The sequence below is a fragment of the Panicum hallii genome, chromosome 8 (genome assembly GCF_002211085.1).
Source record: "Panicum hallii strain FIL2 chromosome 8, PHallii_v3.1, whole genome shotgun sequence".
NCBI classification, from domain to species: Eukaryota; Viridiplantae; Streptophyta; class Magnoliopsida; order Poales; family Poaceae; genus Panicum; species Panicum hallii.
This window is the reverse complement of record NC_038049.1, coordinates 35,007,259-35,034,549: the sequence shown is the minus strand read 5'-3', so window position 1 is coordinate 35,034,549 and position 27,291 is coordinate 35,007,259. Positions and strand designations below refer to the sequence as shown.

Sequence of the window (27,291 nt, the reverse complement as noted above, 5' to 3'; positions counted from 1 at the left end):
GCTGTATGCTAAGCTCAGCAAGTGTGAATTTTGGCTGAATGAGGTCTCATTTCTGGGTCATGTCATTACCGGCGGAGGTATTGCAGTGGATCCAGGGAAAGTAAAAGATGTGTTGAAATGGGAGCCACCCACGACCGTTTCGGAAATCCGGAGTTTCCTAGGACTTGCGGGATATTACAGGAGGTTTATTGAAGGCTTCTCTAAGATAGTGAAACCCCTTACGTCACTGCTAGAGAAGGACAAGAAATTCATATGGTCTGTGGCATGTCGGGACAGTTTCGAGGAGCTGAAAAAGAGGTTGACAACTGCACCGGTGTTGGCTATGCCTCATATTTACAAAAGTTTCGATATCTACTGTGACGCATCTAAGCAGTGTCTCGGTTGTGTATTGATGCAAGAGGGACACGTGATTGCATATGCATCCCGTCAATTGAGAAAGCATGAACAGAACTACCCCACGCACGATCTGGAGTTGGCAGCAGTGGTACATGCTCTGAAAATATGGAGGCACTATTTGTTAGGTCACCGATGCCAGATATACACCGATCATAAGAGTTTGAAGTATATTTTCACTCAGAATGATCTCAATTTAAGGCAGCGCAGATGGTTAGAACTTATCAAGGATTATGACCTGGAGTTACACTACCATCCCGGGAAGGCAAATGTGGTTGCGGATGCCTTGAGTCGCAAGAGCTATGTGAACGCGACGATGATTAGCCAGATGCCTCGGGAGTTGTACAAGGAGTTTGAGCGACTCAATCTGGGGTTCGTCGCTCATACGGAAGGAATCACTATAGAGGTTGAGCCGACCCTCGACCAAGACATACGGAAGGGTCAGCTTGAGGATTCTAAGATACAGGAAATAAAAGGAATGATGGAAGCAGGCAAGGCACCAGATTTTACTGAAGATGAACATGGGACAGTATGGTTTAGAAAGAGGATATGTGTACCAGATGTGGACCACCTCCGAGAGAAAATTCTGCAGGAAGCTCATGACTCAGCTTATTCAATATATCCTGGCAGTACTAAGATGTATCAGGATTTGAAGGAAAGGTATTGGTGGTATGGCATGAAACGTGATGTTGCAGCTCACGTGGCATTGTGTGACGTGTGTCAGAGAGTTAAGGCAGAACATCAGAGACCAGCCGGATTGTTACAGCCCTTGAAGGTGCCGGAGTGGAAATGGGAAGAGATCGGTATGGATTTCATTGTGGGGTTGCCACGAACACGAGATGGTTATGATTCGATATGGGTCATAGTGGATCGACTGACCAAGGTAGCTCACTTTATACCGGTAAAGACTACATATACAGGTGCACGACTGGCAGAATTGTACATCTCGAGAATTGTGTGCTTGCATGGAGTACCTAAGAAGATAGTGTCAGACAGGGGTACTCAGTTTACGTCTCGATTCTGGCAAAAGCTGCATGAGTCAATGGATACGAAGTTGAACTTCAGCTCCGCTTATCATCCGCAGACTGATGGGCAGACCGAGAGGACAAATCAGGTGTTAGAGGATATGCTCCGAGCTTGTGCACTGAAACATGGAGGCAGTTGGGATAAGAGTTTGCCGTTTGCAGAGTTCTCTTATAACAACAGTTATCAGGCCAGTCTAAAGATGGCACCATTTGAGGCACTGTATGGCAGGAGGTGCAGAACTCCGTTGTATTGGAGTGAGACAGGTGAAAGGCAGCTGTTCGGGCCTGAGATCATTAAAGAGGCTGAAAGGCAGGTACAGGTTGTTCGTGAGAACTTGAAGGTGGCTCAGTCGAGGCAGAAAAGTTATGCAGATACTCGACGACGGGAGTTGACCTTCGAGGAAGGTGACTACGTATATCTGAAGGTGTCACCAATCAGAGGTTTGCGCAGATTCAAGGTCAAAGGGAAATTGTCGCCTCGTTACATTGGTCCGTTCAAGATTCTAGAACGGAAAGGCGAGGTGGCTTACCAACTAGAGTTACCTGCACGGTTGTCAGATGTGCACAATGTGTTTCATATCTCTCAGTTGAAGAAATGCTTGAGGGTACCTGAGGAGCGGTTACCGCTAGAGGAACTAGACGTGCAGGAGGACTTGACTTATGAGGAGCACCCGATCAAAATACTGGATACGGCAGAGAGAATTACTCGGAGTAAGAGGATACGAATGTGCAGAGTTCAGTGGAGTCACCATTCAGAGGATGAGGCAACCTGGGAACGAGAGGATGAGTTACAGGCAGATTTCCCCCAGCTCTTTGCTAGCTCGGCCGAATCTCGAGGACGAGATTCCTTTTAAGGGGGGTAGGTTTGTAACACCCTAAATTTTATAAAGTGCAAAATTTAATAAAAAGGATGGGTTAGAGGAGTCATTGGGTTTTTGATGAACAAATTTTCTTAAGGTATAAAAATAAATATAGGGAAAACCATGTGATTGTGCATCTCATGCTCTTTGCATTGATATTTTGTTTGCAGTGTATTTGAAGTTAGATTTGAATTCAAATTCCGTACTCAAATTCAAAAGCCCTTTTTGATTTTGCTTTGCTCTTCTCTCTTTTTTTTTCCCTCTCTTTTCTCTCCCTTGGGCCCAGCCCAGCCGGCCTGCAGCTCCCTCTTTTCCCTTCTCTCCCCTGTGCACGTGGCCCGCCAACCCTTCCCGGCCCAGCCGTTCGCGGCCTCCTCCTCCCTCCTTCTGTCTCCTGCGCGCGCGGCCCTCCCCAGCCGCGGCCCTCTCTCTCCCTCTTCCCTTTTCTTTCCTCCCCAGCGCGCGGCCCATCGGCCTTCCCCGGCCCGTCCGCGCACCCGCACCCCGCCTCCACCCCGTTCCAGTCCGCGTCCCGCTCCCTCTCCTCTCTCGCTGGCGCTGACAGGGGGGCCCCACCTGTCGGGCCTTCCTCCTTCCCCGCGCCCGAGCCGGACCCGAGCTCGAGTCCGAGCTCGGTCCGCCTCCCCCGCGCCGTCCCCGCCTCGGGCCCGCACGCCCAGGCGCCCCTCGGCCGCCCTATAAAGGCCGCCCAAAACCCTAGACCCTCTTCCCCACGCCGCAGCCGCCGCCCCGCTCAAACCCTAGCTCTCGCGCCGCCGCCTCCGCTGCTCGAGCTCGGGCCGCCGCCGCACCGCCGCCTCGCTGTTTCCCGCCGCCGCTCGAGCTACCCCGAGGCACCGCGTGGTGGTGAGGATCCCCCGGCCGCCTTCTCTCTCCCCCTCCCCGGCTCCCCCGCGTCCGCCGGCTCCGCCGCCCGGTCCGCGCCGCCTCTCGCCGCCGGCCGCCGCCTACGGCCGCCGCCTCCCCCTCTCTACCCCCTAAATCAGTTCCCCTCGCCCCCCTCTACCTCCCCGGCCAGATCCGACCCAAAACCGAGCCGGGAATCGCTTTATAGCTCGAAGTCCGGCGAGTCGCCGCCGCCTCCAGCTCGCCGCCGGCGCCCCGCCGCCGCTACCGTGCCGTTCCCCCGCCAGCGCGTTTCTCCGCCGTCCGATCGAAATCCGATGGCCCAGAACAGATCCAGCCGCGAGTCAAATAGATCCATACCGGTCAACCAAGGCAGTTTTGCAAAAGAGCCCTTAAGTTTCCCCGAAATCAACCCGCCGTCCTCTCCCGTTCAAAAATAATTGCAGATTCATCCTTTTTCCTCTGTTTAGGCCCCTGAGGTTTTTCAAAATTTAACCCGCCGTCCTTAGCCTGAGGTTTTGCAAGCTAGCCCCTCTGTCTAGGGTTTAATCACGATCTAGCCCCTGGTTTCTCTGTTTTAGGTCCTTTTAGATCTAAATCTTCGCAAATAAGCCCCTGGAACCCCGTTTTAGCCCTAACTTCTCCGTTTTAACTCCGATTTCATCGATTCTTGCGCTCACGCGATCCTTACGACTTGTACAATGTTTCTAAAATATTATTTTGTTCTGTTTTCAATGATTGGTGTACTGTTCTTATTTTATTTTGTTTGCTTGTATGTGCTCGTGTGCGACGTTAGACGGTGCGCAGTTCGAGGATCCGCAGGGACAAGACTTTGAAGATTTTCCTGAGCAGCAGCAGTTTGCTAACGAAGGCAAGTGGTCCTTGATCATGTTTTCAGTCCTATTAATATCACAATTACACCTTTACTTTTATGCATGCATGTGTCTAGAATATGATGGAACCCAATTAAGGATATGACTAGATTTTATTTAACTTCCTTGTTAAACCTGGGTTGTTTTATTTATGTTATAGCTACGCTAGTTGCTTAATAATAGTTTCTGGATGTTTGGAAATCATGTTGCTTCCTATATCTCTCATGTCCTTTGGAACATTGTTATGGCAATCAAACAAGCTTATCGAATGAATTGGAACATGGAGAACCACCCAGGAAAACAGTACAACCACAGTACTATATGGCTCTGGTCTTGGCTAATTAATTAGAAACCTTGGCTTGTAAAGGTCTTACCGAAAGGGCAAGAGGGGAGTGCGTTGATGGGGTATAGCCCGGTCCTCTTGAGGTGTAGATATGATCCTGGGTAAGGCGTCTTCCTCATTAGGGAGGGTTATGACCACTGCGGCCTGAAACCTTAGCGGACCAATACAAGTTAGGGAATCTTTGTAAAGGCCTCGTAGTGAATCCCTGCCACTCACCTCGGAAGTGTTTAAGGGCCTTGCAAACCCGGGCATCAAGGGAAACACGAGCTGTGGGTAAAGTGTACAACCTCTGCAGAGTAAAAACTGATATATCAGCCGTGCTCACGGTTAAGAGCGGCTTGGACCCTCACATGATAATTGAACCTGAAGATGATTTAAGCTGCTGATCTTTGTGGTTGATTGTTGTTTATTTACTCAGTTTTTATATAAGGGTTGGTATAAACTTAAATCTAGTTAATGCTTGCTAAATAAAACTTGGCCAACTAAAATGCTTATCGCAGTCAAACCATGTCAGCTTATCCTTGATTTGGCCTTGCATGTCATATAATTTATTCCACTTGCTGAGTACCAACCATAAGTGTACTCACGCTTGCTTTATTAAAACCAATGCTGCTCAGAACAAGACAACTTTCCGGAGTTTCCTGAAGATATTGGAGATTTCTAGGCAAGTGTCTCCCAGTCAACTGCCTGTGGAGTTGAAGTCCGCTGCTACTTGTCGACGTTTGTTTATTCGTTTAAGATTAAGACTGTCGGTCATGTAATAAAGTACTATTACACTCTTATTCGTTAATGCATTGTTCGGATATTCGCTTGTGACGTCTACTGTATGTGCGGAACTTGATCCTGGCGCACATATGGGATGCATTCGGTTACCTTTTCTACACCGGGTGTGACATTTACATCGCGGCAACAACTCATGTTGTCAGCAGTGCTATTGTAGTCGAGCGAGGCAAAGAAGGCCACGCGTTTGGAGTACAGAGGCCTGTCTACTTCGTCAGTGAAGTCCTCTCCGAATCCAAGGTTGGGCCTCTTGCAGGTACTCCTCGAATTGCTCATCCGTGCAGTCCGCCGCCATCCCTTGCGCAAAAATGCCCAGCTGCGCATTCGGCACGAAGGACTTCACATACGCGAGGGCATTGCTCACGCATGCGACTGGAGCCTCAGATAAGAATTTGAGCAATTTCTTCGGGGCTTCGCGGAGTCACTCCAGCAGGGGCTGCGGGCCCGCTTCGCCTTCTTCTGGGGGATCCACCATGTCCACCAGCTCCTGGGCGGCCCCCCGGAGGTCCTCCAGCTCCTTGCGCAGCTACTCGTCCTTCTCGCCCAGCGCTTTGACTTGCTGAAGGCAGTCGACGAACTGACGTTCAGTATCGCCAATCACCTTCTGCAGCCTTTCGACATCATCTGTACGATGATACAGCATATTCTTCATGTCAGTAAGCAGCTCCTCTTTGTGTGTCGTTATTTTCCTAAGCTCTGCGGTAAGGGTACTTCAGCATCTAAGGGGAGTTACTAAGGAAAAGTACTCGAGGGAAGCGAGGGCCTACCTTGGTGCGCCTTCTTCTCTGCCTTGAGCTGCTCCTGGTACTCTGCTTGTTGCTCCTTGAGCTGTTGTTGGAGCTTGGAGTTGGCCTTCTCGAGGTTCTTCAGGTCATTCTTGAGTAGCCAGGTCTCTCGAGTTCTTTCTTGCTTCAGTATGTCCAGCTCTCGCTGCAGATAGCAATTCTTTATAATTTCCTCGGAGACGCGCTTGTCCAGGGCAGCTAACTCTCGCGCGTCACTCACAACCGCGCGGAGTTTCTCCAACTTCTTCTAGGATTTGGTGATTACATGCTGCGTAAAAGACGGAGATTGAGTCATAAACAACTCACCGATGTGCACATCTGGAACATTACCCAAGTACTACCATGGAGAAGTCGTATAACTCCTTGAAGGTGCTCTTGAAGGTCTTCAGGTTTTCTGCCGCCAGCAGGAGGTCGTCCACCAGGTCGGTGGTGATGACGTTCTGGTGCCCCGGCCCGGCCCTCAGCACCTCACGGGGATTCCCCGAGGACCCGGCGATACCTCCGGGCGGCGGCTGCTGTACACCGGCAAGTATACAATGTAGTCAACACATTGTGCCTAGGCCTTCGGTAACCAGTCGCGGGCAGATAAGCGCGTACTTGTGCCATCGGTAGGAGCGGCATCAGGGGTCACGACTTGTTCTCTGCCACCAGGTCCGGCTCCTTCTTGCCGGGGCTCGGGAGGCGGCAAGTCGGGAAGCGCCGCATCTGCCTCAGGGGCCACCTCAGTGGGTACTGGCCCCCCAGGCGCCGAGGGCTCGGAGGCTGCAGCAGTCGGGGCAGGCTCCGCACCGGAGGAATCAGCTCGGGTCGATGGCTCTGGGGCCGCGGTAGCCGTGCCTGGGTCCATCTGAAGTTGTACGGCGCTTGCAGCCCTGATGATACCAAAGACATTGTTATCCAAGTGGGCAAGAGCAAGATCTTCAAGCGGCAGGAGGAAAACTCACAGTGTCGACTTCTTTTTGGCGGCCTTCTTTACCCACCAGGCCCGTCGAGGAATACCTGTTGCCGGCGGCGAGGCTTGGTCGGCCGATGGAGGGGTCCCCGCCATGGCAATAGTCACCGCAGCGGCGGCGGACGGGCCTGCTTCCACCCTTTCGGGCTCGGTCACGGGTGGCAGAGCAGGGAGACTACAAGCGGATACTATCAGTATGCAGCATCATTGAGACTTAGCAACTCGCCAAAACAGCAACTCAGTACCTGGAGGACTCGACTTCTTGTGCCTTGCGTTTGCGCACTTGTCGGTGGCCCTTCGGCACCGGTGGTAGGGCGCCGGCCAACTCCACGCTCTGGTCGGAGGAGTTGTCCCGGCGCAGTTCTCCTTCGGCTCCTTCGCTCGCCTGCGAGTCCACGTATTTGGTGGACTCGCTGCTACCTTGAGCCACAGCAAGGCGAGCCTTCTTGGCTGCAGTGGCAGCAGAAGGGAGGAGATGATACGCTCAGGGGAGGTCCAGTTGCGGCGGGTAGCTGCAATACAGCTCCGTGTGACCCTGCAGAAAGTTCTTCAGTCAATTAACGATGCAATAGTAGATTTCTTCAGTGAAAAGAAGTCGAATACTTACCGGCTTGGGCGGATTTCGTGCGGAGAACAACGTGGGCACGTACTGCACGGCGTCCACATCTAGCAGCACCCGCTGAACTCGCTGGAGCGCGACTTCATCTGGCAACTCCTCTGTGCACATGCGAGAAGGGTCAGCGGGGCCTGTGTACTCAAAGCCCAGGCAACAGCGCTGCTGGATGGGTTGGACGCGGCGTTTGTAAAATTAGAACATGACGGAGGCGCCGGTCACTCCCTTCTTCTTCTGTGCCTTGATGGCCTCCAGCAGCTCTCTGACTTGAATCATCTCCATGCCGGAGGGTTCAAGGTTCCATTCCCCCCTCACCACTGGCGGTCTGTTCGACTTCGTCGGAAGTTGGGGAGCATGGTTTTCGATGTAAAACCACTGGTTTTTCCACCCAGGGAGGTTTGAGGGGAATTTGTACGAAAGGTATTTTTCGCCGGCCTGCTGTCGCAGTTGGATGCCGGCGCCCCCTACTACAACAAGTTTCTTCGTGGTAGGCTGGGGTTTGATGCGGAAGAGGAAGCGGAATAGATCCCAGTGGGGTTCGATTCCGAGAAATGCTTCGCAGAAGTGGATGAAAATGGAAATATGACAAATGGAATTAGGGTTGAGGTGATGGAGCTCAATCCCGTAATAATAAAGAAGGCCACGAAAGAAGGAACAAGTGGGGAGGGCCAATCCCCGTTCAGCAAAATGGAAGAATGTGACGATTTCGTCAACATTCTCCATGGGGAAAGGTTCACGGAAAGAGGGGCGCCAGTTGACAAGGTTCTTCTCTTGCAGCAACCCCTCGAAAACTAGTTTGTTCAGATGGTTGAGGGAGCACTTACTGTGTGTCCACTCCGCGGTCGATGGCTCCGCATCTTTCTTCATTCCCTCGATCTCTGACTTCTTGGACGCCATCTCCGATGCGCTGGCCACGAGATGCTCGGGGGCTGCGGGGAGAGGGGCGGGGAGGTCGGAGCGGGAGAATCTCCTTGGGGGGATGGCGGCGGTGCTTGGCTCGGATTGGGGAATTCGGTGGCTTTTGATGGAATGCAGATTGAAAGCGTGGTTTTTTCCTACTGTTATCGCGGGGTTAAATAACCAGCGGGATGGGGAAAAGTTACTATTCTGAAGTTCAGGAGTCACTTCCGAGAATATTCCGAATATGAGGGGTCGTTTGATGGATTATTTGGATTGGATATTCGTTTAATCATTTTTTCAGGGTTTGTTCGCCTGAAAAAAGTATTTTTTCAAATTAATAATCTAATACCCATCATCTGTACCATCGTTTTGGTGAGTTTGCAATGTTGTCATTTTTCGCCTGCATGCCACGGTTATTGGATCCTTATCTCCAAATTTTGTGGGATTTGGATTCAAGGCTCGGGGGCTGTGGGATACGTGGCATCGACTACTTATTTTTTCAAATCTTTTGAAGGATAAGTAGAGTCACAGACAAGTGGGACCCTCAGCCTGATTCTCCGATTCAATCTAAGGCTCGGGGGCTACTCCATGTGGAGTCCGGTTTTTAAATCGCACGCCATAACAAAAATTCGAGGCATGAGCACCTCATAGCTTCGATGCAGCCAAACAAGTACTCGAAGAAGGACTTCAAGACAAAGTTTCAGAAGAAGTCGAAGACTGCTTCGAAAGTACTCGATAAGCCTGCAGTACACAGCTACGAAGAGCTCGGGGGCCTGTCAGACCCGGGGCCACCGGGCTGGGCACGTTACGTAGTCTAAGAGATTAAGCCCGTCTTATCTCTTATTCATTCTGTTTATCTCTTGTTTATCCCGTTTAAATAGGAGATAGAGCTAACCAACACGGAAAGGACCTACTTGAGATATGCTCTGGTATGATCCCTCGTCGGGGGGTTGGTTAGCATCTTTGTAACTCTGACCTCTCGGATATATAAGGGAGGTCAGGGACCCCCCTAAAAACAGAAGATCATTAGGTCATTCTACACCAAAGGGAATACAAACCACCATACAGGACGTAGGGTGTTACGCTCCGTGTGGCCCGAACCTGTCTAAAAGTCTTGTGTTCCTTGCACCTTCGAGTTCCTGATCTCGGCGTCTCCTCACCCAAAACTTGCCACCTTGGGTATATCCCTCGGTGGGCAGCCGGTTAAACACCGACAGAGACTGTCGGTGTTTTAACGCCATGCCCACCGAGGGATACCCCTGAGGTGGTGAGTTTGTATGTAGGGTGTCGCCGAGATCAGGAACTAGAAGGTGCAAGGAACACAAGGTTCAGACAGGATCGGGCCGCTGAGAGCGTAATACCCTACGTCCTGCGTGGTTTGTATTGCCTTAGGTGGTAATCGGGTGATCTTCTGGGTGATCTGTTGCATGAGGTACAAGTTGTCCCTCATGCTTCCCGCTTGAGGAGGGTCCCTATCCGTTCTTATATAGTCTGGGGGGATAGGGTTACATGTAAGTCCTAGTCGGATACGAGCCCTAGAGTCCTACCCAAGTGGTTTTCGGGTAGTTTCCTACCGTCTCCGACTAGTTTTACTACTGTATGAGTAGTTCTACTACGCTAAGAGTGTTACAACCAGTGTAGGATGTGGGCCATGTCCCATACCTTATCTTGTAAGATGTAGGCCATGTGCGCAGTCACGTAGGCTCAGGTCTGACAAGCCCCCAAGCTCTTCGTAGTCGAGTTCTGCAGGCATCCGAGTACTTCTGAAGGCGTCTTCGAGTTCTCCCGAATATTCCATCTTGAAGGTGTCCTCCAAGTACTTCCTTAGGTGCATCGAGGCTATGAGGTCCTCATGCCCCGAGTAGTTGTCAACTCTTCTTTAATAGGGGGTGCGATTAAACTTGCACTCCATATGGACTAGCCCCCGAGCCTTAGGTTGACTCGTAAAATCAGGCTGAGGGTCAATTTAGTCTTGCTTCTTCTGCCCTTATCTTCCAAAATATTTGAAAAATAAGTCGCTCATGAAACGTGTCCCTGGAGCCCCCGAGCCTTGAATCCAAATCCCCAAGGTTTGGAATAAAGGATCCGAAAGAGTCGTGGCATGCCATATATGATAGTAACTATTTGATGGCTAAGATAGGCAAATTATTTCAAAAATTCAAAAACCGCTTTTTTCGGGAAGAATTCCCTGAAAAAAGGTTAAACAAATAACCTCTCCAAAAGCGCCCTAAATTACATCTCAAATCAGATCTTGTTCCCTGAGTCAATGGCTAAATAAGACCTTTGGGTTAAAAATTGAAAACCCCTTATTTCGGAATAAAATCCTAGAAATAATGGTTAAACAATTATCTTCCCAAGATAAATCTTCAAAAATCTTTTGGATCGGGATCTTCCGAGTAGTTTTACAGCATCTAGTCTTAAAGCATGAGAGCTGTCGCTGAAAACACGTTGAGTGCCCTGTCGCATCCAGCCCCTGAGTCTGGGAGCTAGATGAGTCGCATAGTATACGCCTGGTAGTCGATTGCACCAACCCCCGAGCCTAGGTATTGGCCAAATTGCCGCTGAATCTTAAACTATCAATGAAGCTGACTAGTCGGAGTTGATTCCGACTAGTTTTGTAGGCGAGATGAGTAGTTGAAATAGTTGCCAGCGTATCACCGAACAGAGTTGATTCCGACTAGCTTCAGGCAAAATGAGTAGTTGAAGTAGTCGCTAGCGTGTCGCCGTGCATTCTTGATGAAGTCCAGTAGTCGCCGAAGATTGTTGGTGAATCCAACTAGTCGAAGTCGAATCCGATGAGTAGTTATTGTAGTCAGCGATGTGTAGTCGAGCGTTCTTGCGAAGTCGGAGTAGTCATTGGCGATTGTTGATGAAGCCAACTAATCGGAGTTGAATCCGACTCGCCTAGCAGCACGGTCAAGATCAGGTCCCCTTCGAGGTAAACATAAAAGTATGTTGTAACTGATATATATGAAACCGTGTTGGGAGCAATACTCTTGCAGTAAACTCCATGTATAACTAGTCGAAAACTAGTAAATGGAGTAATATTGAAAGTATGGGAGCGAGGCCCCTTCAGTAATATAGAGTACTAGTCGGAGACTAGTAGTCTGAACGTTACTGAAAATATGGGAGCGAGACCCCTTCAGCAAACTTGCACTTAATACCAGTCGAAAACTAGTAGAACGGAGTTGTACTGGAAGTATAGGAGCGACTCCCCTTCCGTAACGTAGCATACTAGTCGGAAACTAGTAATCTGTTACTGGAAGCATGAGAGCGAGGCCCCTTCAACAAACTTGCACGTATACCAGTCGTGAACCAGTAAACAGAGTTATACTTGAAGTATTGGAGCAATACCCCTTCAGTAACATACCATACCAGTTAAAAACTAGTAATCTACTACTGGAAGTATGGGAGTGAGGCCCCTTCAACAAACTTGCACGTATACCAGTCGTGAACCAGTAAACGGAATTGTACTGAAAGTACAGGAGCGAGGCCCCTTCAGTAACATAGCATACTAGTCGGAAACTAGTAATCTGCTACTGGAAGTATGGGAGCAAGACCCCTTTTGCCTTTAATTACCTCCGCTAAGGTACGATCGTCATCAGTACCCTCATCTTCCTCCCCACTAACTGGATCGATAGTGGGTCGAGAAGTTTTGGGCGCCCGGAATGCTGACGGCATCATGTGGTCTGGATGTTGAAGGTCAGGCATCGAAGGCATGCTCCTATATACATTTACATTATCCTGCAGTAATATTTCAAGATATGTTAGTACTAAATTAGAACAAAGGATATCAAAAGGGCTCGATAGAAGCATAAAACTACCTACCCCTACTTGTTTGGGCAGATTCTTCGGTTAATACAGGCTCGGGACATACAGCACGGTCTCAACACCCATGAGTACCTAGCTTACTCGCAGCACGGCTTCATTTTTCTCAATGCACTCTGCAGAAAACTGAGATGGATCTGAGATGCCAAGGTACTCGAAGCCAAATCGCGCGCGTTTCTGCAATGGCTAGATTCACCGGCCCACCCACAAGTACATCACTGATGCTCCAGTGACTCCTGCATCTTGATCATGCCGAGCAGATCTTCAATTTGGCTCATGTCCTGGCATACCAAGGTCCACTCGCCGGCAATTCTGAGCGCTCTAGCGGTCCTTCCAAGATGCGAGGGCTTACGGTTTCCAATATAGAACCACCGCAGTCGGGAACTTACTTCTTTTCTATCCCCTCACTATATTTGTTTTGACAATATTACCATTTATTTTCGCAACACCACACATTTGGTTGCAATATTTGGTTCTATGGCAACAAACGGTATAATTGGTAGCGATGTATGAGCCTTATGGCCACCAAAATTGTGTTTTGTGTTAGCCATAAGCTTTGTTGCAAGAGGGGGGACGCTAATGCTATGGTGGAAAACGTGGTTGCGAGTATGGGTTCCTATTGCCACAACTAGCATTGAGTTGTGATAATATTGATTTTGTCTTGCGATAACTAGGCGTTATTGCCACGATGTAATTATATTATCTTAATCTTGACCTGCGTTGCGATAGCTCTTGCTATATTGCATCGAAAAAAAAGGATTAGTTGCAAGTAGTTGTGAATATAGCCATGATGAAACTGAGTTGCTTTAATATTACCTTGCGTTGCAAAAGATCTTATTATATTGCATCGAAAAAGTCATTCATTGCACCCGTTGAGTTTCTATTGCCACCAACATCATACGTGGCTATATTTGAGTATATTTAGTTGCCAGAATATTTGTATTGCCACTAAAATGTGTTCGTGGGCATTGTGTATCATATATATGGGCCTATCGTAAAAGGCATAAGGCCGGCTAGCCCACTAGGGCGAGCGATCATTTTCCTCTTGTGGCAACCATGCACGCACACCGCCATTGGATATGACCTTAGCTTCGTACACTACAGAAAAATAGTATATTTTCGTCGGACAGCTATTTTCGTTGGCCTGCCGACAAAATTAGGCCGACAAAATAAAACAGAGGAAAATAGGTATTTTTTCGTCGGCTGCCGACGAAAATACGTAAATATTTTCGTCGGTAGTGAACAGTATTTTCGTCGGCCACCTGGTCGACGAAAATACTTGGCCTCCTGCAAAAAACAGCATTTATGCTGTTACGAAAGTCACTCATCCATGACATGCGGGGTCTGTGTTCAGCCTTTGTATCCTCAAAATTGCCACCATGACATGCAGGGTTAAATACAGATATTTTACTAATCGCAAGGCATCACACATTGCAAACCCATCGGTACTGGATAATGCCAGGAAGTAACAGCTGTTAAAAAATAGATAAAATGTGCAAGAATGGATAAAATGTGCAAGAGTCATATGTTTTAAATAAAGAACAAACCAACATATATAGGAGCTAAAGAAAAAAAAAGATGCAATAGCTGGGATGCAATAGCTGGGATAATAAGAAAATGTACTCATACCATATTGCAGGACGAGAGTTTGTAACTAATGTGTAGGCCAACCATCTGATCAAGAATAATATTTTATCTAGTGAGCAAAGAACCCTATTACCAATTACATATCAAATGTTCCAGCGAGCAAAGAACCCTATTACCAATTACACAGTACAACCACTTAGACACATAAAACAGCAAATTTGCCCCCCTTGGCTTCTGCTACAGGGACTAACAATATAGAAACTAATGAAAATAAAGAAGCTAATATGATTGCATCACAACTTACATGAAAGACAGACTCAAAAATGTTGCGCCTCCGACGACAAGGTGTGCCTTGGTGGCCTGAATCATCAGATTGTTTGAAGCGCCAGATAATGGCATCGAACATGTCCATTACAATCTCTGATCTTCCTTCCGGTTGGGATTTAAATGACTGCAAAGACACCTCGATGTCTTTGGGAACAAAGTGAAGAATAACTGGAATGCAGACCATAGGACTACAATAGATCCAGTTATAAATGAAACAAAAAGTTAGCAGCATCATGTACTTTAAAAGCAGCAAATGACCGTATCAGGAAATTGACCATTTGTAAAGCATGTACCAAAAGCCTAGAGAAGACATACCGAGCCAAAAACACTACATAGAAGCACCAGGCCAAAAGTCCATGAACAAAAGAATTCTCTTATAAATAGGTATATCTTGTGACGTGGATCAAAATCACATGTCTAATGGTTTATACAAATGGCACAATTATCTATCAGTTTAGTTCTGAACACATTTAGAGTAAGACAAATTAATACCCTATCTTTGTTTGATACAATTACTGCACAAAGATAGCAATATTAGGAGGTCAATTGCAGGAAATGTCAATCATTCATAGGTATAAACCACTGACGGATTCACCTGGATGGTGTACTAATTGCAGACTTGGTGGTTCTTGAAGATGCCTGCGAAAGGAAGGAGAAGAAAAAAAAGTCAGAGGAGCAAGGGAAACACAGCATTGCAGCCATCCTCATGAGCAAAAAGACGTATAGACAAAATTAGACCTAATTTTTTAACCTATATCAGTTAATAGGAGGGGCACGCGGCCGCGGGGCAGAGCTGCGCGGGGGCACGCGGCGGCGGGGGCCGCGGGGCCGCGGCGCGGTGGGGGCGGTGGGGCCGAGCCGCGCGGGGCCTTGGCGCGGGGCGGGGCCGGCGGCGACGGCGGGTGCCGCGCGGGCGCGAGGCGGCGGCGGCGGCCCAGCTGGGCGGCGGCGGGTGGCCGCGCTGGGCGGCAAGGGGGGCCGCGTAGGGCGGGGGAGGGGGGCGCTGGGCGGCGCAGCGGCGGGGGGCCCCACTGGGCGGCGGCGGGTGGCCGCGCTGGGCGGCGCGGGTGTGACACTCAAGTAAATAGTATGGTCACACCCTAGATCTTTAGTGTGTAGTTATGTACAAAATGTAGCAAAAGTGTGTTTAAAATGTTAATGATAAGCAAAAGTGATTGTTTGTATAATTGTATTTAAATCAGGGTCCTTTTTGTGCTAAATGGGTGAGCATAGGGGGTAGATTTGGAAAGTATGAGGGTTGTTTTGTAAAAGTTAGAAACTTATGTTTAAAATGCAAAAATAGGTGAAACTACCTTTTGGATGTAAATGTGGTGTAATTTGAAAATAGGATTTATGCAAAGTTTAGAGATCTTGCTAAATTTCATTTTGATTGCAAAATCTTAGCTCTTCTGTGGGTGAGCCTTAAAGCAAGTTGTGCATTTTGAAAAACTACACATTTTTGCTTTTGGGTCCATCTTCATTTGAGCAGTGGTGTGAAATTTGTCCATGCTTTACAGTAAGGCCCCTGAGTTTTCTGCTTTTTGCTTCTAGGTCCTCTGTCTTCCTCCTCGAGTCCCCGAGCTCCTCTGCTTTCCCTGCCGCACGCGTGTGCCTTCTGCCGCCGGCCGCCCCCGAGCGCCTGCAACCCTGCTTCCCTCATCCACGCGTCGCCTTGCCATCTCTTCCACCGCCCGTGCCTTTCCCGCTGTCCTCTCCTCCCTTTGCCACGTAGGGCCACCGGAGCCGAGCGTCCGCCACGAGACCGAGGAGGTTCGCCGGCGCCGCTCACCGTCTAGCGCCTAAACCCGTGACCTCTCCCCTCCTCTCCTTCTCCTTTCTTCCAGTGGAGTCGTGCCTGCCTTATAAGACCAGATCGGGCTCCACCCTTCTGCTGTTTCTTCCCCTGTCCTCCTCCCTGCGACCACCAGCACCAAAGCGCCGCCGCACATCTTCCGCCAGAAATCCTCCCCAACCGCACCACCCCGCTCCGATTCCGCTGGCCCAGAGCTTCCTCACCTCCTCCTCTAGCTCCTCAGCCTGATTCGGTCCAGCCCCGAGTCGCCTCTCGCCGGAATCGCGCCCGCCCCGAGCCGCCCCTCATCGGCGCCGCCCGAGCTCGGCCTCGTCGTCGACAGCATGCACCACCGCCTCTTCGTCCAATCCAAGTATGGAGATCGACTCCCCACCTCCCACTGGTGCTCATGCGCGTGCTAGACCCCCATGTTCGTCGGGCCTCCACCGGGAACGGCGTGGCGCCGCCATGGCCGCCGCACCTCTCCGTCGCCGACCATGCCCCTCTGCTGCCCGTCGAGCACCACCCCTTCCAAACTGTTCTTTGGGCTCTGTAGATCACGCCAGACCAGCTCTCCCCCGCCGGCGACCTCACCGCCAGCGAGAACACGTCGGGGCCGATTGGCCGGCCGTCGTCGGGGCGGGGCAGGGGCTCTTGTGCAAATAGAAAACTTAGTCCAAGGGTCCCAATGCAAATATACCGAGACCCCCCTATATGCGTTGTTATTTCATGTGTGTGATGTTGCTGTCTTACAAAATTCGAAGAAAACCACAGAAAAATCCAAAAATTGCAAAATTAGTTTTGTTGGAAACTAGATTTCAAACCCTACAACTTTTGCTAATGAAGTTTAGTTTGAAACAAAATACTTTTACCTCTATTTTAAATCTAAGGTTAAAGAGTATTTTGTACATAACTTCTACATTTAAATTTTGCTTCTCATGATTTTTGGCATGTAAATTCTATAAGCTATGTGTAACCTTGTAGAGAAATTTCAAACCTAGCTTTGTTTGATAGCTTAACCTCTTTTGAATTTGGGCTTTTCAAATTTGAAATGTTAAGCTAAGCATGTTCTATAAACCTATTTAGTTAAAATCTTTTGTCATTCTCCAATGTGTTGATGTTTAGTGTATATTTAAATTTCCAAAACTTTCTGATCTAATTTACTTAAGTTTTGAATTTAAAGTGGAATTTAAATCCAAATTCAAATGTTCTAGTTTCTGTTTGCAATAATTTCAGTACTAAGTTATGACTCAATTATGAAGAGTCATTTCAAACCTAAACCCTTTTATGTTATGGACTTATATGTGATGACTTTATTTGTTTGCAACTTTGTTGAGACATAAAATCTTAAATTCAAATCTTGTCTTACTTAAATTATTGCATCTCATATAGATTCAACGACGCTTGATGACGGAGATTACGAGTTGGTCTTAGGACAAGACCAAGGGTTTTCTGAAGACCCAACACAAGCCGTCGAGGAACTAATTGAAGCCTCGAACCAAAGTTCGGAAGCCTCTGACACTCCTGCCCCCAATCCCACTCAAGAAGGCAAGCCCCAATGCATATGCCAATATTTCAAGTTGTTACCATTTCACTTATATATTATATATCTTGCATTACGTCTAGGAGTTGAAATAAAACCCTAGTTGCATATGATCTTAGGAATCCAATGTGTTGCTCCTGAGTCCTTATCGACTAGATGCTCTGCTAAATAGGACCGGTAAAGGTCGGGTGATTTCCTGTCACTCGCGCGATATAGGAGTTGCTTGTTTACAATTCTGCAACCACTATAAGGATGATGGATAGGGTCGTGTGTTGTATCATGACCTGAAGGTTTACCCTGTCTGTTTTGTTAAAAGTGGTTAAGGCCGAACCATGTGGTAGTGGTGGCTAAGCGTTTGAAAGTACTAGCCACATGCCGCGAAATATGGTAAGCGGTAAGCCTAGTAACCAATCGGCCCGGCAAGTGGGCATACCTCCCACCACTCGATTAATTTGGTTTTTCTCACGCACCGACCTGTGGGAGTACGTTCTGCGTGGCAGACAGGAATACGGGTTTTGTAGTCGCGCTAAAGACGTATGTCCTGCACAACTGGTGTGCGTACGGTCCTGCAAGTCGCTTGTGGTGGCCTGCGCACGATCCGGAATGAAAGGCAAACGGTTGCTTTGGAACAACTTGTGAATGTTCCAAGCGTGTGTGTTAGGTTTACCTTGCAAGGTTTAAATTCGATTCAGAATCATCCGCTTCCCACGAAGATTGGGACTGCTTATTCCTTCTGCCACATAGAGTAAAAAGTGTAACTGTTGATGAAATAATTTTTGATGGATGAGAATATCTACCTTGCTTGCTTAGTATAAGTGCTTACCTAGAGGACTAATCAAACTAGAATTTGAAAGCTAAAACTTGAAAGTAAGTTATACTCTTAGTTGCTTTTCCGCTACAAATAACCCAGAACCCTTGCAATACCTTCATGAGTCTAGGTACGGGCTAAAGTATACCCAAACTCGGGTAAGCCTTGCTGAGTATTAGAATACTCAGCCTTGCTAGCATCTGTTTCAGGTATAACTTTCGAGAACTCCATGGACAACCCTGCATGGCCAATGTCAGTTCCTTTTGGCTGGTCCGTGGAATGGGACCCGTCCCCGGCTGGCAGTGACCCTCCGGAGTGACACCAGGCCTTGGGCTAAGCATGGTGTCCACCTTCGCGACGTGTGTAGTCGCGTAAACTTTTCTTTCCGCTGTGAGTTTGGACAAGCTGTTCCGCTTGTCAGTTTGAACACTATTTGTATGAGTTTACTTATGTTTGAACCTGGTTTGTAATAAAGTTTGAATGACTGTAAATTAAAAGTTGATGAGCTATTCTGTGATTGTAAACTCGCCTTCGTGCGAGGTAAATCTGCTTCGATCCTGTTGAACTGTGGTTGTATCGGGCGGAGACCCGACAGACCAATGAATTGTTTCGTTTGAAATGTGTTGGGTTAATGCCAGCTATATAGCGATCATTAGCGCACTTGAGCCGGAGTAATTCAGGCGGTTCTGCCACAGCTGGTATCAGAGCTGTAGGTTTACTCTTACATCTGGAAAAGCTCTTAAAAAGTGTTTTTGGGATAAAACTTGTGAACAAATGAGTTTACAAGGTACGTTGGATCCGTTAAGGTTGATGCTTAGAACGTAAGGCCCTAGGGACTTATATGGGGAACATCAGGTGGCTATTATTTTCTATATATGTATAGATAGTTCTGACTTGCACCACTACTTTCTGTCAAAATTTAAATTCCTGTACAATTCAACTTTACATTCTGTTACGACACCTACGATCGTGAGGTAAGAAGGTAAGGATCCTCAGCTAACTGGGGAGTTAGCCTTCCCGTCGGTGATGCGAACCGAACGCTGTTTCTCAAGCAGTGGCTTACTTGAGATGCTGCCAATATACCAACTTAGGTTGATTATATTGGGAGTATATGGTTCGGCGCAGGGTATGGCGATCGCTGTTCATACCCCCGCATTTTGCGGTACCCCGTGAATACGTTGCTTCGATAACGTATGTTAACGTTGTCTGTACGGCGGTAATTGTACAGATGCTGTTTCTATAGTGACCAGTACTGTTTGGGGACGCTTTCATATCATGCTGCCATGAGAGGTTCATGATATACATATATATGTGTTCTTCTGCAGGTACACTAACCACGATTAAGAGGTTAGGATGAGTAGATTTTATCGATTAGTTATATAAGTGAGAGACGTATGGATATGCCACCGGAATCAACTACGTAAGTCCGAACATATTCGGCAGTTGTTTTGGTTGTGAGGATGAGTAGTACGTGCATGCATAATCTGTCATGAATGATGTGTTGTTTGTCTTTGGAATGGGTTAATAGAGTTCTGATGGTAGTTTTAAGTTGGGTATCTTAAAGTACCTTAGGCTTCCATCTGATTTTCAGTCCCTGCTGTTATCAGAATTGATTATCCCGTTCTATTTATCTTGTACTCTCCCGACAAGGTAAAAAGTCTCACCATATGCATTCTTGTTGCAGATGGCAGCCCCTTCTAATGTCTTTTGGGATCCGGAAGGGTATTTTCATACCAATGCCCTTCATTGGGAGGGTTTCCCTTGTTTACTTTGGGAATCCTTACAGTCTTTCCACTATACGGAACCTCCCCAATATGATGCTGTTGAGCATTTGGAAGAAGGAGTTTACAGAGCCCATGTCAGGATGACCATTCCTCAGCATACTTCTCGCTCGCAATGGCAGCCCATTGAAATCAACATGATGGGCTATCGAATTGTGGATACCATTGAAGGGGCAGCACTAGAAGCTATTTATGCCTTCTGTAATCAACATCCCGGGGAAGTCGCAGGACAACCCATTGGTTTGTTTGCTACAACAGATCCTAGTGTGTCCGAATGGAATCTCAGGGTAATCCCTGAGAGTCACAGATTGGAAGGTTCACCGGAAGAAGCACTTCGAGGGATGATGCGTTTCACGAATGTGCAGTATCATTACCAATCGTTACTGCATCGTGAGATGGGTCAATTGGTAAATGCTGCGCGAAGTCTCCATAGGGAAGCTACTAGACATATCACCCAAGTGGATCAACTTCGGGCTTTGGTGATTGAGAAGGATGGAATTATTGCTACCCAAAATGAGACCATTCATCTCAGGGAAGACCAAATCAATGAAAGTGATGCGACGATCACCCAACGCAACACAATCATTGAATTTCTTCAAGAGCAGATTCATAATCTTATCCTCGAAGTGGATGATGCCAATGCACACATAAATGAGCTTTAACAACAGCCTGTACCTCCTGCAGTACCGGCACCTGAAGAAGAAGAGGAAGATCCCGAGGAAATAGAGGGAGTCTCCGAGATTGACTCTGAGCACGGAGACCCTGTCATCAGCCCCCATCATTCCTCCTCGGGTAGTCAGTCATCAGTGGGAAACTTTGATGACTTTTAGATATGGTTGAGTGAGTGATAGTCTAGTTGTAACTAGTGTAAAAAGATGTGACATAGGTGGTATGTAGTTTATCTAGATGTAGAGCCACTTGTTGTATATGTGGCATGTGCTTTTAGGCAAAGGTTTGTGGTAGTTTGAGTGTGTTGATATAAGATGTAAGGTTTATCAGTGTTTTTATAGCAATCTAAATCTGGTGCTTTGTTACTCTGCTCAATATCCTGGCATCTATTATGAATGGATTGAATGGAGCATATGCATTACATATCCATTTAATAATTGCGTATTATCTGAAATTGGAGTAAGACTATGGTTGATAATGGATATCTCCTTTATTTCAAATGGTTGGAGCTACTCGAGGAACCCTGGAAGGATTCTGGGCAGGTCAGCCTGGTGGTTCCCAGCAATCGCCACCGCCACCTCCAAATCTGGCCGAGGTTATGGCCCGGCAAACAGAGCTTCTTAACCAACTTATATAAGCTCAAATGGGCCACTTCCATCAGCAACCTCGAGGCCGAGAGGAACCCCTATCAGCCAGTTACCAGGACTTCCTCAGCACTCAGCCTCCATTATTTCATAAGGTGGATGAACCTTTGGATGCAGATGCTTGGCTTCGAACCGTCGAGTCCAAGTTCGCCTTACTATCAGCTCCATGTTCAGAGGAGAATAAGGTGCTCTTTGCAGCCCAGCAACTCCGAAGCACTGCCCGTCTATGGTGGGATCAGTTTCATGCTATGCAACCTGCCGAACATGTTGTCACCTGGGACGAGTTTCGGATTGCATTTCGAGCGCATCACATACCGGAGGGACTCATTAAGCGAAAGCTCAATGAATTTTTGAATTTGACCCAAGGTACCCGCACCGTTACATAGTATGCACAAGTTTTCAATCACTTGTGCCAGTATGCGGGATCCCATGCGGACACTGATGCCCGCAAATGTGATCGCTTTCACTGAGGCCTAAACACCAAACTTAAAGAATGGCTGAATTTGGTGAAGGCCGATAACTTCAACGAACTAGTCAACATGGCCATTACTCAGGAAGACTGCATTTCAACCCACAGAGCAGAAAAGAAACGGAAAGCACCTGCAGGGCCTGCAACTCCACAATCGTCAAGGTATCGGTTGGTTCCGAGTAACGCCCCTCGAGCTCCGCCTCGAGGCAATTTGCCTGGTAGATGGGTAGCCCGACCACCCCAACAAGCACAATTCAACCGACCACCGCTGCCACAAATTCAACAACAACCACGACAAGGTCCGCAGCCGAGCTTTCCGCCAGCCACTCCAGGAAACAGCAACTATCGTTGTTTCAATTGCGGGAGCCCATCCCACTTCATCAAGGACTGCCCTCAACCTAGGAAATCTTTCCAAGGGCAGACATCTAATCTGATCAACAAGGGTAAGGGCAAAAGGCAGGTGGTCCAGGTCCGACAAGGGAGGATGAACCTCACCACACTCTCCGAACTTCCCGAAGGAACACCGATAATGACGGGTACATTTTCTATCAACCATCACCCAGTTATTGTTCTATTTGATTCTGGTGCCACCCATAGTTTTATCAGTAAGGAGTGTGGGACTAAAATAGGTTTGGATATCTATTCTATAAATGAAGCTTATAGAATTATAACTCCTGGTGGTAAGGTTTTATCCAATCAAATCTGTAGAATGGTACCCATTCAGCTGGGTAGTCACCTAATCAAAACAGATCTGTTAGCAATGGACCTAAAGGGGATGGATGTTCTCTTAGGTGTGAATTGGATGACCCAAAATCATGTATCTTTAGATATTCCCTCCCGAATAGTGGAAATAAATTCTCCTGAACAAGAACCTACTATCCTGTATCTCCCACAACAGGGGTGCACCAATTCCTGTACCTATGCTGCTACCGGGATCAAGCTAAAGGACATTCCAGTTGTCTATGAATATCCAGATGTCTTTCCAGAGGATTTACCTGGAATGCCCCCGGATAGAGATATCGAGTTCATCATAGAACTCCAACCTGGCACAGCCCCTATCTCTAAGAAATCCTATCGCATGCCTCCTAACGAGTTGGCTGAATTGAAAATCCAACTCCAGGATCTCTTAGACAAAGGTTTCATTCGTCCTAGTGCATCACCATGGGGTTGTCCAGCCCTGTTTGTGAAAAAGAAAGATAATAGTTTAAGGCTGTGTGTGGACTATCGTCCTCTCAATGCGGTAACCATCAAAAATAAGTATCCCCTGCCCCGCATTGACATCCTTTTCGATCAAGTAGCCAGAGCTAAGGTATTCTCTAAAATTGATCTTCGTTCCGGCTATCACCAAATTAAGATCCGACCCAGTGATATTCCAAAAACAGCCTTCTCCACTCGATATGGTCTATATGAATATCTAGTCATGTCGTTTGGTCTTACCAATGCTCCAGCATATTTCATGTACCTTATGAATTCTGTCTTCATGCAAGAACTCGACAAATTTGTTGTGGTCTTCATTGATGACATTTTGATCTACTCCAAAAACCCAACAGATCATGCCCAACATCTTCATGTCATCCTTCAGCGATTAAGATACCACCATTTGTACGCCAAGTTCTCCAAGTGCGAGTTTTGGCTGGATACGGTAAAATTTCTGGGCCATCCATTTCTGGGGATGGAATATCCGTCGATCCCAGTAAAGTACAAGAAGTGATGGATTGGAAACCCCCAACCTCAGTCCACCAGATCCGTAGTTTTCTTGGTCTAGCAGGCTATTATCGTCGGTTCATCCCGGATTTCTCCAGAATAGCCAAACCTATGACCGAACTACTGAAGAAAGGTGTTAAATTCTCCTGGGATTGAAAATGCTGCGTTCCACGTTCTCATAAATCAGCTTACTACTGCTCCAGTTTTGGCTCAACCGGATGTGTCAAAACACTTTGACATCTATTGTGATGCATCAGGAACTGGACTTGGTTGTGTCCTTATGCAAGACCACCGAGTGATTGCATATGCATCATGGGCACTCAGAGTTCATGAACAAAACTATCCCACTCATGACCTTGAACTCGCAGCTGTCATCCATGCCTTAAAAATTTGGAGACATCATTTAATGGGTGCAAAGTGTCATATCTATACTGACCACAAAAGCCTCAAGTATATCTTTACACAAGCAGATTTGAATATGAGGCAAAGACGCTGGCTAGAACTAATCAAGGATTATGATCTAGAAGTACATTATCATCCAGGCAAGGCCAATGTCGTTGCAGATGCGCTTAGCCGCAAAGCACATTGTTCTTGCTTATCTGTTAAAGCTTTCAACGAGATACTTTGTTGGGAAATGAGAAAGCTTAATCTAGAAATCGTTCTCCAAGGTGACTTAAACCATCTCTCGGTTGAAGCCACGCTTAGGGATGACATTGTTCTAGCTCAGCAGCACAGTGAAGGAGTTGGGATCATTAAACAGAAGCTAACACAGGGAGAGAAAAAGTATAAATATTTTCAAGTGGATTCCGAAGGAGTTTTGTGGTTCAACAAACGTCTTGTGGTACCTAAGGACCATAAACTCCGTAAGCAGATAATGGACGAAGCCCACCTATCCAAATTTTCTATATATCCTGGCAGTACGAAGATGTACCAAGATCTGAAACAAAACTTTTGGTGGACTCGTATGAGGCGAGAAATTGCCAAGTATGTCTCAGAATGTGATATCTGTCAAAGAGTTAAAGCTAGTCATCTAAAGACTGCTGGTATCCTTCAACCTCTGACCATTCCCTCATGGAAGTGGGAGGATATCAGTATGGATTTTATTGTTGGTCTACCTCATACTTCTCTGAGACATGACTCTATTTGGGTAATCGTTGATCGATTAACCAAAACTGCACATTTCCTTCCTGTACACACTACATGTAATGCCAAGAAGTATGCCAAGATTTACTTAGATCAAATTGTTCGTCTTCACGGCATACCCAAAACAATTATTTCTGATCGTGGAGCACAATTCGTCGCTCAGTTCTGGGAGCAACTTCAAGATGCTCTTGGAACTAAGTTAATTCGAAGCTCGGCTTATCATCCTCAGACAGATGGACAAACCGAAAGGGTAAATCAAATTTTGGAAGATATGCTCCGAGCCTGTGTCCTTCAGTACGACAAGAATTAGGACAAGTGCTTGTCGCTGGCAGAATTCTCATACAATAACAATTACTAATCCAGTCTCAAGATGACCCCATTCGAAGCATTGTACGGTCGCCGTTGCAGAACTCCTCTAAGTTGGTCACAAACCGGCGAACGTAAGATTTTTAGACCAGACCTTGTCCATGAGGCAGAAGAAAAAGTAAGGATTATACAAACAAATCTGAAGGCAGCACAATCTCGACAGAAAAGCTATGCTGATATACGAAGAAGACCATTACGGTTTCAAGTCGGAGACTTCGTATATCTTCGAGTATCTCCTACCCGAGGCATTCAAAGGTTCGGAGTAAAAGGGAAACTTGCTCCTCGATACATCGGACCCTTTGAAATCCTTGAAATCTGTGGACCCATAGCTTATCGTCTTCAACTTCCTCCTCAACTAGCGGCCGTCCATAACATCTTTCATGTATCTCAACTTCGGAAGTGTGCCAAAGTTCCTACTGAAGTTATCGATCCTCAAACTATCAAAATCGAAGCCGACTTAACCTATACAGAACATCCCATCAGAGTGCTAGATACCAAAGAAAGGAGTACTAGAAGGGAAACCATTAGAATGTACAAGATTCAATGGAACCATCACACAGAAGAAGAAGCAACATGGGAAACTGAGTCTTATCTTCAGCATAATTTTCCAGACTTCTTCCAAGCCAATCTTCGACATTGATCATCCAATTTCTTCTGATCTAGAATCTCAGGACGAGATTCTTTTTAGGGGGGAAGGCTGTGACACTCAGGTAAATAGTATGGTCACACCCTAGATCTTTAGTGTGTAGTTATGTACAAAATGTAGCAAAAGTGTGTTTAAAAATGTTAATGATAAGCAAAAGTGATTGTTTGTATAATTGTATTTAAATCAGGGTCCTTTTTGTGCTAAATGGGTGAGCATAGGGGGTAGATTTGGAAAGTATGAGGGTTGTTTTGTAAAAGTTAAAAACTTATGTTTAAAATGCAAAAATAGGTGAAACTACCTTTTGGATGTAAATGTGGCGTAATTTGAAAATAGGATTTATGCAAAGTTTAGAGATCTTCCTAAATTTCATTTTGATTGCAAAACCTTAGCTCTTCTGTGGGTGAGCCTTAAAGCAAGTTGTGCATTTTGAAAAACTACACATTTTTGCTTTTGGGTCCATCTTCATTTGAGCAGTGGTGTGAAAGTTGTCCATGCTTTACAGTAAGGCCCCTGAGTTTTCTGCTTTTTGCTTCTGGGTCCTCTTTCTTCCTCCTCGAGTCCCCGAGCTCCTTTGCTTTCCCTGCCGTGCGCGCGTGCCTTCTGCCGCCGGCCGCCCCCGAGCGCCTGCAACCCTGCTTCCCTCATCCACGCATCGCCTTGCCATCCCTTCCACCGCCCGTGCCTTTCCCGCTGTCCTCTCCTCCCTTTGCCACGTAGGGCCACCGGAGCCGAGCGTCCGCCACGAGACCGAGGAGGTTCGCCGGCGCCGCTCACCGTCTAGCGCCTAAACCCGTGACCTCTCCCCTCCTCTCCTTCTCCTTTCTTCCAGTGGAGTCGTGCCTGCCTTATAAGACCAGACCGGGCTCCATCCTTCTACTGTTTCTTCCCCTGTCCTCCTCCCTGCGACCACCAGCACCAAAGCGCCGCCGCACATATTCCGCCGGAAATCCTCCCCAACCGCACCACCCCGCTCCGATTTTGCTAGCCCAGAGCTTCCTCACCTCCTCCTCTAGCTCCTCAGCCTGATCCGGTCCAGCCCCGAGTCGCCTCTCGCCGGAATCGCGCCCGCCCCGAGCCGCCCCTTATCGGCGCCGCCCGAGCTCGGCCTCGTCATCGACAGCACGCACCGCCGCCTCTTCGTCCAATCCAAGTATGGAGATCGACTCCCCACCTCCCACTGGTGCTCATGCGCGTGCTAGACCCCCATGTTCGCCGGGCCTCCACCGGGAACGGCGTGGCACCACCACTGCCGCCGCACCTCTCCATCGCCGACCATGCCCCTCTGCTGCCCGTCGAGCACCACCACTTCCAAACTGTTCCTTGGGCTCTGTAGATCACGCCAGACCAGCTCTCCCCCGCCGGCGACCTCACCGCCGGCGAGAACACATCGGGGCCGATTGGCCGGCCGTCGTCGGGGCCGGGCAGGGGCTCTTGTGCAAATAGAAAACTTAGTCCAAGGGTCCTAATGCAAATATACCGAGACCCCCCCTATATGTGTTGTTATTTCATGTGTGTGATGTTGCTGTCTTGCAAAATTCATAGAAAACCACAGAAAAATCCAAAAATTGCAAAATTAGTTTTGTTGGAAACTAGA

The 27,291-nt window shown here is 47.6% G+C and overlaps 1 pseudogene; it reads right to left on the bottom strand.

The window, feature by feature from the left end:
• Nucleotides 1-7,361: 7,361 nt before the first annotated feature.
• The window catches only part of LOC112903733, a 40,929-nt pseudogene continuing 20,999 nt past the window's right edge, over nucleotides 7,362-27,291 (bottom strand).